This window comes from Desmodus rotundus, chromosome 3 (assembly GCF_022682495.2).
Source record: "Desmodus rotundus isolate HL8 chromosome 3, HLdesRot8A.1, whole genome shotgun sequence".
Taxonomy (NCBI): Eukaryota; Metazoa; Chordata; class Mammalia; order Chiroptera; family Phyllostomidae; genus Desmodus; species Desmodus rotundus.
This window is the reverse complement of record NC_071389.1, coordinates 110,567,069-110,587,386: the sequence shown is the minus strand read 5'-3', so window position 1 is coordinate 110,587,386 and position 20,318 is coordinate 110,567,069. Positions and strand designations below refer to the sequence as shown.

At 46.0% G+C, this 20,318-nt stretch overlaps 1 pseudogene; it reads right to left on the bottom strand.

Annotated features, from left to right (window-relative positions):
* LOC128780384 (ATP-dependent DNA helicase DDX11-like) overlaps window positions 1–20,318 on the bottom strand; it is a 129,727-nt pseudogene that overhangs the window by 108,519 nt on the left and 890 nt on the right.

Below are 20,318 nucleotides of genomic sequence, written 5' to 3'. Positions count from 1 at the left end.
GCTCAGATTTTTTACTTTAGATGCAGACTCCAGGTACCCTGAATGTTTTGCTGGACCTGGCCCGATTTGTTAACATTGAGAAACAGTGCTCTCCTTTGAGATACAGATGTGTCCCGACTCCTGATGCTGTGCGTAGGTGTAGGGCTCTTTGGTTTTGAAGGGCTACCCCTACTAGGGTGTCAAACTGTTCCTGGAGTGCAGCTAGGGTTTCCCCCATCTTGGTCAGTACCTCCGATGTTTCTAGAGATAATTGGTGATGAATACCTAGGGAGGTGCCACCTGCCACAGCCCTAGCCACAGAGAGAACTCCTAACAGTGCTATTGTGGGGGTCAATGGGCTGCCCCTTTTGAATTAAGTGTCACTGTCCCCTAAGGGGAAAGGGGCGTAAGGAGTTTTCCTATGTGACTGATATGTCAGGAAGACTCCATACAAGGGAGCAGATCCCTGTCCAATTTTGAGTAGGGTCTAATAGGCCCATGATCCACATTCCAATATACCCCTGTAGAGTGGTGGATTTCTGCAGAAAGTTTGTAGTCTATAAGCAGGAAGGGCTGGGTTTCTGTTGAGATATATTTACTCTTAACAAGTGTTTTAGAGTCTCGTGCTCTAACAACTCAGCTAGCCAGGTGCCTACCATTAACATGAGTTCTAGTCCTAGGATGTGAGGTGCCCCAGTATTTATGTCCTTGTGACTGAGAGGCATATGGGTCAGATGTTGACCCTGCCATCATAGGATGAATGTCCAGGTTCTTAGAGATGAGGAGAGTGACACAGAAATAATTCAAATCCAAGGTTCAAAAACTGAAAAGTTACAGATACCAGCAGGAGCACTGTAAGCAAGCATTTCTGATGTCAAGTCCCTTCAGCTCAAAAATTCCATGTTCTGTAAGGAGGATAACATGTGGAGAGAATAGGTACTGTTCTGGGAAGTTCAGGTTTCTGAGCCTTTGGGTTCTTGTGACCAGGCTCCTGGCATTCCAGGGTCCCTGTGTTGTAAGGAAAGAAGCCACATGCCATGACCTCTCTCCACACTACTCAAGTCTGCAGGAGTAGATCCTGGGAGTGAGAACCAATTTCATATCAGCATCACTTTTTTCCCTTCAATGGCTCCCTCAGGCAAGTGTGGTAAGAGAGAAGCAAGAGTGTGTGACAGGGACATCTGTATGAAATAGGGGATGTATTTGGGGCCTGCGCAATGCACTGCTTCAGGTAGCCATGTCTTCTTTCCTATGTCACTACAGGCCCGTAGCCCTGCCCCAGAATCCTTAATTCATGGTCAACAGTTCCTCTGCAGTCCCAGCGCATACTGTTCCCAACTAATCCCAGGGACTCAGGTCGATAACATCATTGATGAGTGGACGCAGTTGCTTGGCGATGCTACCAAAGACCACCTTGTTGTCCTCTGTCTTCCTATGGTAGATGATGTTCTGTAGGGCATTTACCCCCGTAACCTCACTCACCAATTGTCCTTCAGGAGGTCCTTCAAGAAGAAACCAGGCTCAACTAGACTATGTGCAAGAAGGCACAGATCACTTCCCACCTGGGGATCATGCAACACTTTAGGGACAGGGATTTTTTTTTTTTTTTAAAGAGATGGTGCCTAAGAGAAACAGACACAGGGGATCGAGCGACTGGATGTGCCAAGGATGTGCAAGGCTGGGGCTCAGGGTGATTGGAGTCCTGAAGGCCAGGCTGTGTAAGTCTACAGACTGGGTGTTGTATGCCCTAGAATGAGGGGTGGGGAATAAACTAAGCCCGAGGTAACTAAGACACCCAAGGACAGTACGTTAAATGGCTTGGAGATGGACCCTTGATTCCCATTTGGTCACCCCATTCTTACTTTTCCTGGGTGCAGGCCAGGTTACTGATCCCACAGAGCCTGATTTCCTTGATGATGAGGTCAGGCTCCTTGATCCAGCTGGTTAGATCACCCAGAAGGTCTTTCCCCAGAGTCTCAGTCACTGATTGGTGCCACAGGAGCTGTGGGAGCAAGGAGAGACAAAGTCATGTGTATCCCAATCCCCCTCAGTCCTTTCCCAGGCCCCCAACGCAGGTAAGGCAGTGACCAGTTGAGGGCAGTGGCAGATCTGTACACATGGAGTAGAGACTAAGGCCATGGAAGATGATGCTCATAAAGTCTGAATTTCAGGCCAGATGCTGGGATTCAAGGTCCACTCTGGGGAACTAGAGCTGCTGATCCCCTCACCAGGCTTTCCCTGCCCATTTCAACCAGGCTCCTGGAGTGGCAGGCAAGGAAACCCCACTTTACATGTTTCAATTCTATTCTTTCTGCTTTCTGTGGCACGGTATTCAAACTTTCTGTTAAGTGTTCCTCAGCTGCAGGAAATGAAAATCAAGGGCTGGTGTCCTCACCCCAGGCTTTCACCTCTGCATAGATGCTCCTGGCCAGGATCCTCTGATTATTATCCAGGCTGCAGAGGAGGTTCTTTGCGTGGTTCTAAATCTGCTGCAGAATGGCTGGCTCACAGTTGTTCACAATGCCACTGGGATGGAGAGGGGAACTGAAGAGCTGCTGGATGGGGATTGGGTGGGGGGGTCGGGGTAGGGCAAAGGTACAGTGTGCAGAGAACAGGGGAAACGTGAGTGCTGAGGTCTGGGGATGAGGAAGGGAAGGTTAAAGGCTGCTGTGTTTGAGTGCTGGGCCCTAGAAAATTGGGGGTGGGGGGTGAGAGTGGTATGAGGCTTGCTGGTGAAATGGTCCCCACCTTGTCAGTTCCATGACCCTAAGTAGTAAATAAAATTCGGGGCAGGATAGAAGCTTCCCACACTTATGCTGATCTGCATAGGCCAACACTATCACATGCAGCTGTCAGCAGCAACTTCAGCACCTCCAAGGCACAACTGAAGGCCACTCATCACGGGGTTTGTGTAAAGAAAGGGACTGACGGATGGATAAGGTGTTACGCCCTACTTTGCATCTTCTGCTGGCAGGCCAGGAGACAGTTCCCTAATCTGGTAGCTAGGTGGGTTCTGCTTCCCAGCTCCAAAAATCCACAGCTCTGTGAACCCATGTCCAATAACTGGCCTACTCAGCCCTTCAACCTCGGTGCTCATACAACCAAAGTCTTACAGAAGAGGGACAGAGATGTTCTAGAGCCATGGCATTCACATCTGCTCTCCACGGCAAAGAAAGGTTAGGATATGTCTTTACCACCACAGCCACCCAATCAGCTTACTTGTTTTATCTGTATTTATCTGTTATGTAAGGTTCCACTTGAATACCTGAGGTTTCAGGAAGAGGTATGACAACCACTTATTTAGGAGGCCAACTCCCACTTTACTACAGAAAACTGCAGTAGTGACTTGCACAAGATGGCACACAGAGCTGGCAGATGACTCCCTTCACACCACAGGGCCATGCCTACGAGACTTACTATGGCAGCCCAGAAAAGCTGCAGAAATACAGGAATGCTGGCAGGTGTAGCTCATTGTGGGAAAAGTCAGAAATGGGGAAGCAAAGGAAGATTGGCTCTGGCATTAAAACACAGTCATGGCAGGTGTGTAGGGAGAGCCACAAGGCTTTGCCAAAGGTTGGAACTATGCTGGCTAGTGACTCCCTTTGCCACCAGCTTAGGAATCCATAAAGCAAGATGTAGCAGCGATTCACAGCTCTCTCTTAGGCCCCACAGCAGTCTGAGGATGCTTCTCTCCCCAAGAAAACTGTAAATTCTCAGGGGGCAGAAATAATATCTTTTAGAGCTCCATGTCCCCACTGGGCTCACAACAGTGTTGCCCACAGAAGAGGCTCAAATGTAACCCATGGGCAGCAATCTGAGGCCAGAAGTGGCCTGGCAAGTGTGCCTTACCACTCTCCTCATCCCCCCCAAACCTTCCCTTCTCCATTTTACCAGACCTCAAGGTCCAAAACAGCAATTACCCTCCCAGCCCAAATATTCTGCACTTTTACTCACTGGTTTGAGGTCCTCCTGAATTACCAAAATGGTGGAGTTCATCACCTCACGCTGCAGCTTTGCTGTCTGGGGCACTAGAGAAAAGGTAGACATGAAGAGGGGGGTCAGTTTCCTCCCACTTCTTTGTTGCTTTGGGGGGCAGGACAAGACAGACATGTAGGAGGACTTTTAGGAACAGTCCTGATCTTCAAAGGCTGGGTTGAGCCCCAGATGTAAACCCCCACCCATCTGCCTCAAACCAGGGTAAGAGTGAACTAAAACAGTATGTTCATCAAGGTGGCACTGGAGCCTCAGCCCTTGCCAGTGTCCCACTACTGCCCTCACAAATCTCTGCACGTCTCAACCTTTAGAACTGCAAACACTGCTCTCCTGTGTGAGATCCCTCTAACTCACAGTCTCCTTCCTGCCTCCGTGCAGCTCCTGCAGAGTCTACCCCGTCTCCCCTGACTGACATCTTCTCTGCTTGCCTCTGCCATTGCCACACTCACATTTAAGTAACTTATCACACAAATCTTGCATTATTTTGCTGTGTGAACAGCCTCATCTCCCCCACTTGAGAGTGAGCTCCTTGAGAGCAGGGACACTTGGGAGCCTGACACTTGTGTACATTTTCTGTCCCTCCACTGTGCTGGGCACACAGCGGAGGTGTGAACACTTGGTTGCAGTGGAATCCTGCAGTCCAAGAAAATCACACCGAACCACTGTAAAATGGACTGCACAGTGGGCACTGGACTGAAAGCACCTCACATATGCTTTCTCATTTAATTCTCACTGAAAATGCCTCAAGGTGGGTATTAATGTTACCTCCATTTTCCAAATGAGGACATAGAGGTACAGTCTAAAATTGCTGCATCAAAATTTTATTTTCAAAAATATTTCAAAACCACACATAGAATTGCAGAATATGAGGTCTGTCCAGAAAAATTCCAGCCATTGTTAATATACCAACACTTCACATGACATCCATGTAACCTGGCAGCCAATGACTGGAATGTGCAGGGATGAACAGCGATAAATGCACTGTAGAGTAAATGGGGATGGTAGACACCACTGAGTGAGCATGTGTACTGTGTGGCCGTTGCATTCAAAATGACTGAGTAGGGCAATGAATCTACATCCAATTTTTACATTAAGCTTAAACATTTTTCCTCAGAAACTATGGATGATTCAGAAGACTTTTGGGGACGATGCCATGAGTGCAGCACCAATAAAAGTGTGCCACAAATGCTTCAAAGATGGCCAAGAATCTATTGAAAGTGATCCACATTCTGGAAGGCCTGCAAGAAGCAGAACACCTGAGAATGTTGAATGTGGGGCTGCAATCAACGAGGATCGGTGACTGGCAGGGCAAGACAAAGACGTTAACTGTGCTTTTTGGTTGGGAAGCTGTTGTCCATCATGAGTACACTCCCCAGGCCAAACAATTAGTAAGGAGTACTACCTCAATGTTCCTCATTGGCTGAGTGATGCAATACAACAAAAATGGCTGCAGCTGGTAATTGTGGATAACTGGTGATTGTGTCATGTAAACACACCAGCTCGTGCATCATGTGTGGTGCAAAGTATTTTGGTAAAACATCAATCACCCAGGTGACTCATCCTCCCTACTGCCCAGATTTAGCGCCCTGTGACTTCCGGTTTTTCCCAAAACTAAAAACACTTTTGAAAGGAGAGAGATTTCAGACCATCAATGAGATTCAGGGAAATAGGAGAGAGCAGCTGATGGAGATTCCAACAAAGGATTTTGCAGAGTGGCTTTTGAACAGTGGGAGAGACACTGGGAGAACTGTGTGAGGTCCCAAGTGGCCTACTTTGAAGAGGACTGATGCATCATTGTCCTACATATAATGTTTCTTGTGTCTTGTATCTTCTTCAATAAATGGTTTTATTTTTCATTTTGTATGGCTGGATACCTTGTGGACAGACCTCATGTGTATAGAATACTGTTACAGGGAAGAAAAGCATGGAAAACCAATACAGAAAAGAAGAAAATAGAAATCATCTGCAATCCCACCACCTAGATTTGAGCACTCTTACCCTTTGATTATATCATTCCAATTAACCCTCTCTCCACAGTTCTGCAACATTTCAATCATATATTCCCCAACTTATTGGGGCTTAGGGTTCTGTGCCTCATTTTTCCTCTTTAGAAAACATAGCTACCTGCTAACAGAATGATCCAACTTCTTTCATGTGGTTTTCTCATCTATTTAGCCAGGAGAGAGGTATGTTCATCCAATAGAGACAGGGAGGATAAGAGAGCTAGGGCAATGGGCACAAAGTCACGTAGCAACTGGTGGAAACCCAAAGGCTCCTCTTCACTAAAATAGGTGTCAAAGAAAAGTTTCACTGAGATGAGATCAGACACGTATGCCAGCCGCACACGACAGATCCATCCATGATCTGTCCAGACAGTGCCTCTGTGACACGAAATTGGAACCACAACCAATCCCAAGAGAGGGTTTACAATTTTCTTTCTGAGCCAATCAGGGGTTTGGACAAAACATGCGTTTGTCTACAACATCTCTGCCTCATTGTCCTTCAGTTCAGACAACCTTCCTGATCTTTTTAATTACATGAGACTCTCCCCTTGTTTGGCAAATAATAAACTCAATGTCTGTTTTAGACTGATTTCCTCATCTTTGTGGGCCTTTCCCTTATTGTGGGTCTCACTCCACTTATCCGTGTGGTCAGTGGATAATTACTCCCTTTCCAGGTTGTAATCTGAACTCTTTATGTGTGGTCATCATAGGAGTGTTTCCTAAGCCCCTGGGAGAAGGTCAAGGCCTGGTTTATTTGCCAACTTGCTCAGAAGGTCTCTACTCTAACATGTCTGGCCACTTGCTTTTCTAGTTGGGAATTTTTCTTTTCTCATAATGTGTGTGCATAGTAGGAATGGGCATTAGTAATTTATTTTTGTTAAGGTGGCATGAGAGCTGATGGCAGGGGTACTGTTCCAACTTTCACATTTCAGTCAGATACCTTCATTCTCTGAACTGTTCTGGAAACAGCCATTTTGGAACTCAGAGCCTGGTTTGACTAGAAATATAAGAACTTCTGGGTAGAGTTACCAAACATTCATAATTTGGTAAACAGTCTGGACTTGGGCTCTCAGCCCTCCTTCATTGCTTCCTCTTCAATGGACTATCAAAGAGGAAGTCTGGTACATCATTCCACCTCTTGAATTCTTTCGCCTTGGGTGGGCAAATCTTTTATCTGCCCATTAGACATGGCTTCAAGCCAACACTGAAAGAACTCTGACTTCCTGGACCTGGGGTTGCAGGGCAGGGCAGGGGCACAGGGACTACTGCATGGGCACCCAGCCTCACATAGGCACTGTGCCTGTCCCAGCACTCCATAGCAATCAGGCATGCTCTCCCAAAAGCCTTCTTTGCCTGCAAATGCCGTCATTGTGTTTTCTCTTACATCATTGGAATCAAGGCCTCTTGAACTCTACCTGCAAATGTATTCAAACAATGTCCAAAAGTTTGTGACCAAAATTAGTCTAGGAACTTTGGTAGGTGAAGTGCAGCCAACATCTAGTACCTAACAGAAGTTTGCACCATGAGAGTCCAAGCTGAGGAGAGGAGGGAGGGACTTAGTTGGTGTCTGCAGCACAGATGAAGACCTCAGGATGTCCCTTCTCCCCTGCCTTCCAACTGGGGAGCTGGGATAGGGATAGCACATATTGGCCTCCCCTTGGACTGTCCAGATGCCACATCTGGTGCTGAGGAAGAGTTTGAGGGGGCCGAGCCCTCTGACCTCCCCGTGCCATTACTACGTGAAACTACACCGCTTTACAGTTAACTTCAAATGAAAACATTTTTATTATCTCTCTGGGAGGTTAAACTTTGTGTGTCTTACTTTTCTATGATCCCTCCCTATCATAGAACCATTTAAACATTAAGTCTTAAAACCTGAATGTGGCTCCAGACAGCAGTGGCTAAGCCGGTTGGGGCTGTAATGCTATGAGCGCTAATGTGAAATCTTCTATTTCTGGTTCATTCCTCCTGCTGGCTGCCTGGCCCTCCTCCCCCCACTCCTGGGATCCTCAGACTCTGGGGACCACCCTTCCCCCAGACCCTCCACACCACACTCTTCCAGGCCCTCCCTCTTCTGCTTCCTGGTCTAACAGGATTCTTCCAGATCCTTCTTGATGCCCGTACATCACTCCAGAACCTAGGTGGCCAACACAGATCTGCCCCATACAGTGCAGCCTGCCACATGGTTTGCTCAGAGCTGTGTAGCCAGATGTCTGTGGGAGCGTGGATTTCCCTTGGACCTCAGAGGCATGTATTTATAAATGTCAACCAGAGAGAGGGAGGGAGAAAAGAAGAAGAGAGAGAGAAGCATTGATTGGTTGCCTCTCATATGTGCCCAGACTGGGGATTGAACCCATGGTCTAAGTGCTAAAGGTTCTCTTGGGATTCATCGAGTTACTGAGCCACCATAACTGCCTCTCCCTGCCCCAGTTGATCATCAGCTACATCGTGAGGCTCATCAAGTCTGAGTCTGACCCCACAGAGGAAGAGGACATTCAAATAATATGTTCAAAAATCCTACAGATGGGGTCAACTGGTCTCTTCATTTTCTCCTTCCCCTGGCTCCCCAGATCACTATGTTAGCCCTCAAGATGACATTCTACATGGTCAGCCACCCCTGCCATGTAATCCCTTGTGCTGGCCTTCTAACCTCTCCACCTCTGTTTGGTGCCACTCAAGTGCCTGGGCTCCTCTGAGTAGTAGTCAGTGCAACAAAAGAGGGCCACTGGGTGGTAGATCTGGAAGCCTGAGCTTCAGTCCTGTTCAGCCAGTTTCTTGCTGTAAAGTCTTGAATAACTTGTTTTCTTAGCTTCAGTTTCTTCTTTTGTAAAAAAAAAAAAAAGAAAGAAAAAAAGGGGGGGGGCAATTATATTCCTTGCCTGTTCTTAGTAACCTCTAGGGATTCTTATGAGCTGATCAGATCATATGAGCTGATTTGGGTCAGAGCTGACTAAAGGGCTGTGGGGAGGAAAGGACATAAGATTTACTCTCCCTCCCAGTAAGCTCTGCCTCCTGACCCTCAGCATGTTTCTGTCCCTGGAAGGTTCCCCAATGAAGCTGATTACAAGCTATACATTCCAAATTTTAAGAAGCCCCCATCATCTAATAAAGTTCCGCCTTCTGTAAAGAAAAACGAAAACAAAAACTTGAAGGTGCTTTAGGGAGCATCTAGTGCAGCCCCTTAGATTTGCACATGAGGAGACTAAGGCAATAATGAGTAAAGTCCTACTTCACAGACCTAGACACAATCTGGCACGCAGCTCTCCATGTGACTTTACTGAGTCAACAGCAGCAGGCTCGTGGCAATCTAGGTGTCATGTGAGATGTCCTGGAAGCAAAACAAAACAAAACAAAAAACAAACTTGCTTTCTTTTAAAGGGTCATTAGTTACTTTATGAATAGATACACACCTCTGTCATTCTTGGGAACCTATGTGGGCTTAGGGATATCACCAGCTTCTAGTTGTGCTTTTCAACAGACAAGGCCATTGGTTGAGCTGCAGTGGTTGTTCTTGGACTTGTCAATAAGTCCTTGGCTGTCTAAAAACCTAGTTTTTCTGATCGCTCTGCTCTCTGACTATTCATAGGCAATGATGTGATTAGAAGTTATGGCAAGGAAGAGAAAGAAAGGCGTAACAGAATGGGATGCAGGAGTTATAAAAACACTCATTGAGCACTACTGATATTCCCGTCATTATGCTTAGTGTTTTACCCAGTATTATCCCCATTTTACAGATTGAGGAAATAGGTAAGGTTTACTGAGATTAAGTAATTTTCTCAAAGTCTCACATTTAGTAAGAGGACGCTGGACTCAAAATTTGGGCTCACTGATTTCAGATCCCAAGCTTGTCTCCACCACGCTCATGCAGCAATGTGTTGGGAGAAAGCCAGGTTCCCAGGAAACCTCTAAGTGGCCACAGCAAAGAATGATTCTTCTGTCTCCTGCTGTTTCTCTTTTGATGACTGGCTGTTCAATGGGATTTTTAGGGCCACAGTGGAAGCAAGGGCAACAAAAGAGGAGGGAAATTCCCTGTCATGGACTTGTTTAGGACTTGCTTAATTTTGCCCACTTTTCCCTGGGGCTGACAGACTGGCATTTTTCCAGTATGTGTGGCCTGAGGCTGAGGCTTTTTTAACTAGTGTTGGTAAAGGCAATTTTGGGGCTCAGATAAAATTTCATTTAGCTGTTTATTTATCCAACCAACAAGTATCAAGCATTTATAAAACAAACCCTCTACAATTCTTGAGCCAATGAGTTAGCAAGGTTACTGACCCAAAAAACCTAGCTGAGACTCAGAGATCCATAATCTGAATCCAAAAAGGCTTTTTGTAGAATAGCTAGGACAGTTTTTATAACCCTTTATCTTTCCCACTTTCAGCTATTACTTTACCAGCAAGAACCTCTACCATGAAGAAATGGGGATGAGATGGAAAGTTGGGTTGCTTAGCACTTTGCCTAAGTTTTCAGGAAGGATGTGAAAGCCAGAGACTAACAAAAGGTTTTGGCAGTATTTGCAAATATTTTCTCCCTGCTATTCTGCTTCCTTGAGCAAAACTAGGCTCATGATGTAAGGACCACTTGAAAATCCATCCCAGCATCCTCAGCGCAACTTCAGAACTGCCAACTGTCAACTGCCACTGGCCTGCCCCAGCAAAACTAACAGAAGCTGCCAACGGCCCTGCCCTGACCTCATTGGGCAGAAGCTCTTTCCTCTGATACCATCTTCCTCCTGTCTTGGAGCAGGAAGACCTCTCATGTTCAGTCTAAGTTTCAAACCGAGAAGGCAGTTGAGGCCTTTCCCTCATTCTCATCCCACTATGTGCCTCAATATGAGTGTCTGTGAAGAGCTCCTGGCAGTGTCAGATAGAAGCCAAGAAGAAGGGAAGGGTCAACCATCACCTAGCCACAAGCAGCAGCAAAAAGCACTGTAGCTTTTGGGGCTGGAATTCCAGTGAAGTCACAGAGATGTATCTGTCAGACAGACCCAGCTAGTGCAAGTGGAAGAGACATGGAAAGCACAAATCGCTGCACAAGTTTAGAGATCAGTACCTATCGGAGGGTGGTGAGTGGTGGAAGTTCCTGGAGGCTCTGTATGCAGGGTAAAATTAGGAGAAGGAAGGCCCTGGGATTCAGGTTTGCTTATGGTAAAATCAGAGACCCCTGGGAGATGAAGACAAACCCAGATCATAACAATGTCACCATGAGAATTTCTTTCTGGTCTCTGGCTTCAGATTTCAGGTTATGGTTGATCGGTGAATGTGTACATTTACAGGTATGCATGTATACCTATCTGTCTTGGACTGTTGGAAGATTTCCTCTGGGCTGAAGATTGTTAGCTAGGTTAGAATGTTAAGGAAGGTTATAGCTGCTTTTTCTCCACATTGCCAAGAAGTTGGACTTCCACAAAATGCTAGTGGACGTTTACCACAGCATAGAGGCAAAGACATTGGATTTACATTTTAATCTCGGCCCTGCCAAGCCTGTGTGCTGTAGGAGGAGCCATTTAACATTTCTGGCTGTGTGTAGGGAGTAACCTATCCTGCAGGATGCTGTTAATGATTAAGAGGGAGAATAACCAGAAAAAAGACATGTAAACTGTAAAGAGCTATTCTTACCAACCAGTGGTGATGGTGATGGATGATCTTCACACTACTGCGTTGCTGCTGCACATCCTTGTCTAGAGCAATTGTACGCACAGATAATCCTTCCAGCCTTAGGATCCTCACAGTAAGGCTAAAGGACACTGATATCACTGGTGTTAAACATAGCTAGACTCACCACCCACTGCTTTATCACAGAAGATAGGGCGTGGAGGGAGCCTCCATTAGCAACACTCAAGACCCTGATTACAAATAAGTGGAATGCATAAGGCAGAGGGGATCTTTAACAACCTTTGAGAGCAACCTTTGAGGGCAAGTTATTTTTGTTCAGGAACACAAAACAAACATTAGTGGTGAAAGGAATGCAAACCACATCTTGCCTATTTAAAGCAACAAAGGAAGGGAATAAAATTATCCAAGCAAAGAGTGTCTTTGTTTTCCTGGCCATGAATCCTGGTTGAAGAGTACACGCAGACCACGAAGATAGTTGACAGCATCTCCTCTACTCCTAATGCAACGTGTTTATATTCTTTAGTGCACTTCTTTCAGAGAAAAATTCTACAAACAAAGCCGTGTCACACCTTCTCCAACTTGCCATCCGTTTGCGCTTTATGCTGATATTCTGTTGAGAAAATCTCAAGACATTCTCTCTTTTCTCTCCAGTGATAGTCCATTCTACCCAGACACAGAGGGTGGGGGAAGGGATGCAGGTAATCTTTCCAAGCAAACACTAATTCATTTATTCAATATGTATTAAGACCTATTGTATGCTGGGCTCTCTGCTAGGTGAGGATAACAAAAGCAGACAGCTTGCCCCAGAGGGAAGAGAAGACCCAGTGTCTGTATTTGTGTCGAAAGTGATTTGTCAATCCCAGCTATAACTGGAATCTAATCAACAAAACAAACGAGCAAGCAACATATAACCAGAGACATTGAAATTAAGAACAAACTGACAGGAACCAGAGGGGAGATGGCAGCGGATAATGGGGGGGGGGAAGGGGGAAGGGTTTTCAAGAACATGTATAAAGGACACATGGACAAAACCAAGGAGGGGTGGGATCAGGGGTGGGAGGTGGAGATGACTGGGGAGGGAGGAGTGGTGCGGGGAAAATGGAGACAACTGTACTTGAACAACAACAAAAAAGAAGAAAAGGGAAAAAATAAGCAGATGACATGCCCATAAAGCAAAATCTCAAGGCCCTGTGCTCACCCCCAAATGAGCCATTCTCATGATTGTATTTAGTTGAATACAATTTCATAGGTAATTTTTATATGTAAACATGGTATGGGAACAGCATAACCTATATCATAAAACCAATAATAGAAAACTTAGAAAGTCTGAATCATGAGAACTTTAACCATGGCCTTGTTCAAAGCAAAATATTGTACTGACATTGTCTGTATATGGCAAATTTTAAAGATGGAGTCAAGCCCAAGATTCTAATCTCAGAGCTAAAACCTTTTCTTATAACCTCAGAAATAGAGTGAAAAATCATTTTGTGTTCACAAAAAGAAACACAATTGAGTAACTTTTCAGACATTTTGGACAGTTTATCAGGACTCTAGACACCCCTAGAATGCACACTCAAACAACTGATGATGTTTTCGATTAGTTACCTTTACAGTTTTCTAAGAGATGGAAAAAGAGGAGGGATAGAAACAAAAAAGTGAGAGCGTGCCGGCTTCCAATAAATATGAAATTATCTCTGTAAGCTTAATGAGGTTCCTTCTGCAAGGCAAGGATAAAAAACGGTTAGATATAAAAAGCAGATTTTGACATACACACTTGAAAGAGAGTGACATTATACCGTTTTAGACAGCAGCTTGGGCCTTTACACTTTTATCAAGCTTCACAATAAAAAGCCAACCTCACTAATCCCCGGAGTGTGGACACAAAGGAGAAGGGGCTTGTGTCTCTTACATTAAGTGAAAGAATCTCTCTTTTCGGCAAGACAAGCTCTTCATGAGGATTTCTTTGTTTTCTTCACTGCACCTCTGAAATGAACAATCTTGTCCATGTCAAAATTCCCCCAAGTGGCCGTTGCAATTGCAAACTGTCTCTTAAATTCTGTTCAAGAAACAAGGAGATGACTTAACACGATAGCAGCACATGTTTGGCCCAGAGGAGTGTCGTTTTAGATCAGGGGTGTCAAACTCATTTTCACTGGGGGTCCCATCAACCTCGTGGTTGCCTTCAGAGGGCCAAATGTAATTTTAGGACTGTATAAATGTAACTTCTTCTGTAACTAGGGGCAAGGAGCTCAGGGCTGCCACAGTGTGGAAACAAGGTGCCAGGCAGAATAAGACACGGTGGAGGGCTATATTTGGCCCGCGGGCCTTGTGTTTGCTACCTGTGTTTTAGATTAAGAACAATCAACAAGGAGACTTTGTGTCCCTGGGGTATATACCGTCAAAGGCCAATTGTCACCAACTGGGCTGCTTAAAATCCTCAGGATTCCAGGCAGCTAGAACTTCAGAGAAAGCAGTTCCCTGGAACAATACAAGTAAGGATTGGGGAAGGAGGCTTTATGAGGTTGGAAATGGTGACCTGGGGTAAATGGTCCCAAAGGACATTGACCTGAGGGGATCCCCTGAACTCATCCACCCCAGAGACCAGCTCTAGGATGGACTTCATGGGCCTGGGCCTGTGTCTGTGCTGTTCCTGTCAACTTCTCCACCTAAGTACAACACTTAAGACATTACACAGACAGACAGACATAAGAGCAGTTATCAGAAGGCTAGCCAATAAGTTTATTAGGGAGCAATCCAAATCTGAGCAGATAACCATGAAGTGTCCCATAGCACATCACTCCTAGGAAAAGAAAATAAGCTCAAAGCCAAAGGGTCTCGAGGCAATAGTCATCCTGACTTTACCTCCTAGCCATGGGCCACAGAGTAGTGATTCAAAAGGCTTCAGATGTGCCCCGGCTGGTGTGGCTCAGTGGGTTGAGTGTCAACCTGTGAACTAAAGTAATGGCCAGTTTGACTCTCAGTTAGGGCACATGCCTGGGTTGTGGTCCGGGTCCCCAGTAGGGGCATGCAAGAGGCAACCCCACATTGATGTTTCTTTCCCTCTCTCCCTGCCTTCTCCCCTCTCTAAAAAAAAAAATAAAAAAGTCTTTTGTCAAAGTTTCAGATGTGTAAATCGTAATGGAGGTGAGAGTCTCTTGGCTCAAGGATGAGAGGTTTTCTGCTCACTCTTGGTGGAACCTTCATAGCTGCAAATATCCCCCAGTTAAAAACCAATAAGAACACACACCTGTGGTTGAACAATGTTGGGCTTATGAATTTCTTGCAAGAAGGAACAATACACTCACCACTAAAGAGGGTGTTAGAAAGAAGTTAAGGATTTGAGTTCATATCTGGTGAATTGGGGGAGGATTTAGGAAGGCAAGGACTTTCTATGCATTGGATTATCAGTGAGCAGGTGTAAGTCTATGACTGTGCATCTTAACAGTTATTACTTAGAAGGGGGGGAGAATGGAGTAGGGCTCAAGCTGTGATGGGTAATGAAGCAGCAGTCACTTGTATTAGCTAGGATGTGGAGAGACCAGATGTGTTTGTGATTTTCACAGTGATCTTATTTTTGTCTGATTATGGAGTAGTTTGTTTCCCTTGTGGTCACAGAGAGACTGTCCGATGTTGCTGATGTTGCTGTTCTATGACATTATGTGCAGCAGAACACCATGACCCAGTACCCAAGCCAGGTCCTGACAGCTGAGGCCTGGTTGTGAGAATTAGGCCAGTTTCTGAAGGTCAGGGGCTGTTCTTCTCTTTCTGTACCAATTCTTTGGTACAGCCACAGGGCTCAAAACAGAGAATAGCTATGAAAGGATTTGTAAAAATATACTGCAAAATGCAAGTGAACAATTCTATATATTCATACTCTCCTTATCTGGGTCCCACTTACATCCAGAAGGCTTGACCATTAGAAAACAGTCAGGGAATTGGCAGCAAGTGGGCAACATTTCTGAGCCCCTGAAATGAATGTCTCCAAACGCCCCACATTATATAAGAACTCAATTTTACACAATACTGATCCACTTCATTTTGCATATATTTCTAACACATTTTGCTATAGTGATTTTTTGCTTTGTGATTGCCAGGGGGAGGGGGCAGAGGTAAAGAAAGGGATAGGGGAGATAAATGGTGATGGATGGAGACTTGACTTGGGATGAACTTGGATTACAGGGTACAGATGATGTGTTGTAGAGCTGTGTGCCCACAACCTGTTTATTTTGTTACCCAGTGTCATCTCAATAAATTCAATAAAAAGGAAAATAAAAAGGAAAAAATTAAATTAAAACTAAACTTAAATATTAAAAAGGAAAATATTCACTTTAATGAAGTCAAACTTATTTATCCATTTTTTTTACAATAGTGTTTTATTTCTTAATTACAGTTCATGTAACTGTGCAAACTTGGGCGCAGACACTTGGCACCTTGGATCTACATGAGTCAACAGTTAGTGTTGAAGGAAACAGGTTTTTATTAACAGGGTTCCAATCTGTAGGGGGCTGAGAGCACTGACGCTCTCATCCCTTCATTGGAGTAGGCAGTGAGGAGACGAAAGGCATGTTATGTAGCATGCCAGCAGGAAAGCAGACGCTTTTTAACAGACTCAGAATTCCTGTGGTCCCTGCTTGGCCAGTTAGAGTCTCAAGTGGGATTAAATGAAAAGGATTGAAATGCAGGAGAAATAACTGTACTAGGCCCACCCCCTGACTCCCATTCAAGGCCAGGCATTTTTTTGTGGGAGGGGAGAAGGAGAGATGGCAGAGAAGGGATGCTTGAGAAGCAGAGTAAGCAGGAAGTACCTTCTCCACAATGCAGTTTGGTAGTGCTGCAGGACCAAGGCCAGGATGCCATCTAAGTACATGAAGATGGCTCCTTTGTTCTCTACAATTATTTTGCTGTAGCTTAAACAGATAGTATTAGACATCATTGCCCATTCCCTTTGCTGATGTTCCTGTAGGGGGAAGGGGAAAACTTGGCTCCTCCACCTTACCCTCCTTGTCTGATGGGGAAACAGAAGTTGAGCCAGGAAAAGGTGGCCCAGAGGGTATGGAAGGGAAGATGGGGCAGCAGAGTGGTGAGAAGTTGGGGGAAGAGGGCATGCAGCTGGTGATATACCAGGGCCTAAAGTGTGTACAGAAGGGAGCAAGAGAAAGGGAGGGGCAGGGGAAACTTTTCCCACATTTGGTGAGAGGGAAAGAGAAGCCCTTATAGGTGCGTCACAAAGCCTCAGAGTAGTGAGAGGCTGGGATGATGAGGATGCCTTGGAGGGCTCTGTGTGGGAGGTGGGCAGAGCCCTCTGGGAACGGTATCACCTTCATCAGTTTCAGGATGGGCGATAAGTCTTTGTCAGTGACAACAGCACTATATAGTTTCAGTTGTCCCAGGACTACTTTCAGATGCTGGTGGGTTGGGAAACTGGCCTGACACTTTCATCCCAGGCTGCTTTTTATTATTTTTGTGAGGCTGGGGGTAAATGGGTGAAGGTCTGTCTTCTGGAACTGCTTCCAGCTGGGAAGGGTCCTAGAGCTGTCCCTAAGCCATATCTATGAGCTGTGCTTGTGCTTGTGCTTGCTGTGGTTGATGATGTTGCAAGGACACGTAGTGCCCCAATTTGTTTTTTGAACTGCTCCAGCCTGGAAGGTATAAACTTTACAAGCAGATACCTGGCTAAAAGGTACCTGGTCCGAGCATAAGGAGCAGGAGTATTAAGAGGAGGGGTCCCAGGAAAGGCTGTAGTCGGGTTATGCCTGAGAGCCAGGAGCTAGGATTTATTGAGGGGCTCAGATTTTTTACTTTAGATGCAGACTCCAGGTACCCTGAATGTTTTGCTGGACCTGGCCCGATTTGTTAACATTGAGAAACAGTGCTCTCCTTTGAGATACAGACGTGTCCCGACTCCTGATGCTGTGCGTAGGTCTAGGGCTCTTTGGTTTTGAAGGGCTACCCCTACTAGGGTGTCAAACTGTTCCTGGAGTGCAGCTAGGGTTTCCCCCATCTTGGTCAGTACCTCCGATGTTTCTAGAGATAATTGGTGATGAATACCTAGGGAGGTGCCACCTGCCACAGCCCTAGCCACAGAGAGAACTCCTAACAGTGCTATTGTGGGGGTCAATGGGCTGCCCCTTTTGAATTAAGTGTCACTGTCCCCTAAGGGGAAAGGGGCGTAAGGAGTTTTCCTATGTGACTGATATGTCAGGAAGACTCCATACAAGGGAGCAGATCCCTGTCCAATTTTGAGTAGGGTCCAATAGGCCCATGATCCACATTCCAATATAACCCTGTAGAGTGGTGGATTTCTGCAGAAAGTTTGTAGTCTATAAGCAGGAAGGGCTGGGTTTCTGTTGAGATATATTTACTCTTAACAAGTGTTTTAGAGTCTCGTGCTCTAACAAGTCAGCTAGCCAGGTGCCTACCATTAACATGGGTTCTAGTCCTAGGATATGAGGTACCCCAGTATTTATGTCCTTGTGACTTAGAGGCATATGGGTCAGATGTTGACCCTGCCATCATAGGATGAATGTCCAGGTTCTTAGAGATGAGGAGTGACACAGAAATAATTCAAATCCAAGGTTCAAAAACTGAAAAGTTACAGATGCCAGCAGGAGCACTGTAAGCAAGCATTTCTGATGTCAAGTCCCTTCAGCTCAAAAATTCCATGTTCTGTAAGGAGGATAACATGTGGAGAGAATAGGTACTGTTCTGGGAAGTTCAGGTTTCTGAGCCTTTGGGTTCTTGTGACCAGGCTCCTGGCATTCCAGGGTCCCTGTGTTGTAAGGAAAGAAGCCACATGCCATGACCTCTCTCCACACTACTCAAGTCTGCAGGAGTAGATCCTGGGAGTGAGAACCAATTTCATATCAGCATCACTTTTTTCCCTTCAATGGCTCCCTCAGGCAAGTGTGGTAAGAGAGAAGCAAGAGTGTGTGACAGGGACATCTGTATGAAATAGGGGATGAATTTGGGGCCTGCGCAATGCACTGCTTCAGGTAGCCATGTCTTCTTTCCTATGTCACTACAGGCCCGTAGCCCTGCCCCAGAATCCTTAATTCATGGTCAACAGTTCCTCTGCAGTCCCAGCGCATACCGTTCCCAACTAATCCCAGGGACTCAGGTCGATAACATCATTGATGAGTGGACGCAGTTGCTTGGCGATGCTACCAAAGACCACTTTGTTGTCCTCTGTCTTCCTATGGTAGATGATGTTCTGTAGGGCATTTACCCCCGTAACCTCACTCACCAATTGTCCTTCAGGAGGTCCTTCAAGAAGGAACCAGGCTCAACTAGACTATGTGCAAGAAGGCACAGATCACTTCCCACCTGGGGATCATGCAACACTTTAGGGACAGGGATTTTTTTTTTTTTTTTTAAAGAGATGGTGCCTAAGAGAAACAGACACAGGGGATCGAGGGACTGGATGTGCCAAGGATGTGCAAGGCTGGGGCTCAGGGTGATTGGAGTCCTGAAGGCCAGGCTGTGTAAGTCTACAGACTGGGTGTTGTATGCCCTAGAATGAGGGGTGGGGAATAAACTAAGCCCTAGGTAACTAAGACACCCAAGGACAGTACGTTAAATGGTTTGGAGATGGACCCTTGATTCCCATTTGGTCACCCCATTCTTAACTTTTCCTGGGTGCAGGCCAGGTTACTGATCCCACAGAGCCTGATTTCCTTGATGATGAGGTCAGGCTCCTTGATCCAGCTGGTTAGATCACCCAGAAGGTCTTTCCCCAGAGTCTCAGTCACTGATTGGTGCCACAGGAGCTGTGGGAGCAAGGAGAGACAAAGTCATGTGTATCCCAATCCCCCTCAGTCCTTCCCCAGGCCCCCAATGCAGGTAAGGCAGTGACCAGTTGAGGGCAGTGGCAGATCTGTACACATGGAGTAGAGACTAAGGCCATGGAAGATGATGCTCATAAAGTCTGAATTTCAGGCCAGATGCTGGGATTCAAGGTCCACTCTGGGGAACTAGAGCTGCTGATCCCCTCACCAGGCTTTCCCTGCCCATTTCAACCAGGCTCCTGGAGTGGCAGGCAAGGAAACCCCACTTTACATGTTTCAATTCTATTCTTTCTGCTTTCTGTGGCACGGTATTCAAACTTTCTGTTAAGTGTTCCTCAGCTGCAGGAAATGAAAGTCAAGGGCTGGTGTCCTCTTCCCAGGCTTTTACCTCTGCATAGATGCTCCTGGCCAGGACCCTCTGATTATTATCCAGGCTGCAGAGGAGGTTCTTTGCGTGGTTCTAAATCTGCTGCAGAATGGCTGGCTCACAGTTGTTCACAATGCCACTGGGATGGAGAGGGGAACTCAAGAGCTGCTGGATGGGGATTGGGTGGGGGGGTCGGGGTAGGGCAAAGGTACAGTGTGCAGAGAACAGGGGAAACGTGAGTGCTGAAGTCTGGGGATGAGGAAGGGAAGGTTAAAGGCTGCTGTATTTGAGTGCTGGGTCCTGGACAATTGGGGTTAGGGGGCGAGAGTTGTATGAGTCTTGCTGAGGAAATGGTCCCACATTGTCAGTTCCATGACCCTAAGTAGTAAATAAAATTCGGGGCAGGATAGAAGCTTCCCACACTTATGCTGATCTGCATAGGCCAACACTATCACATGCAGCTGTCAGCAGCAACTTCAGCACCTCCAAGGCACAACTGAAGGCCACTCATCACGGGGTTTGTGTAAAGAAAGGGACTGACGGATGGATAAGGTGTTACGCCCTACTTTGCATCTTCTGC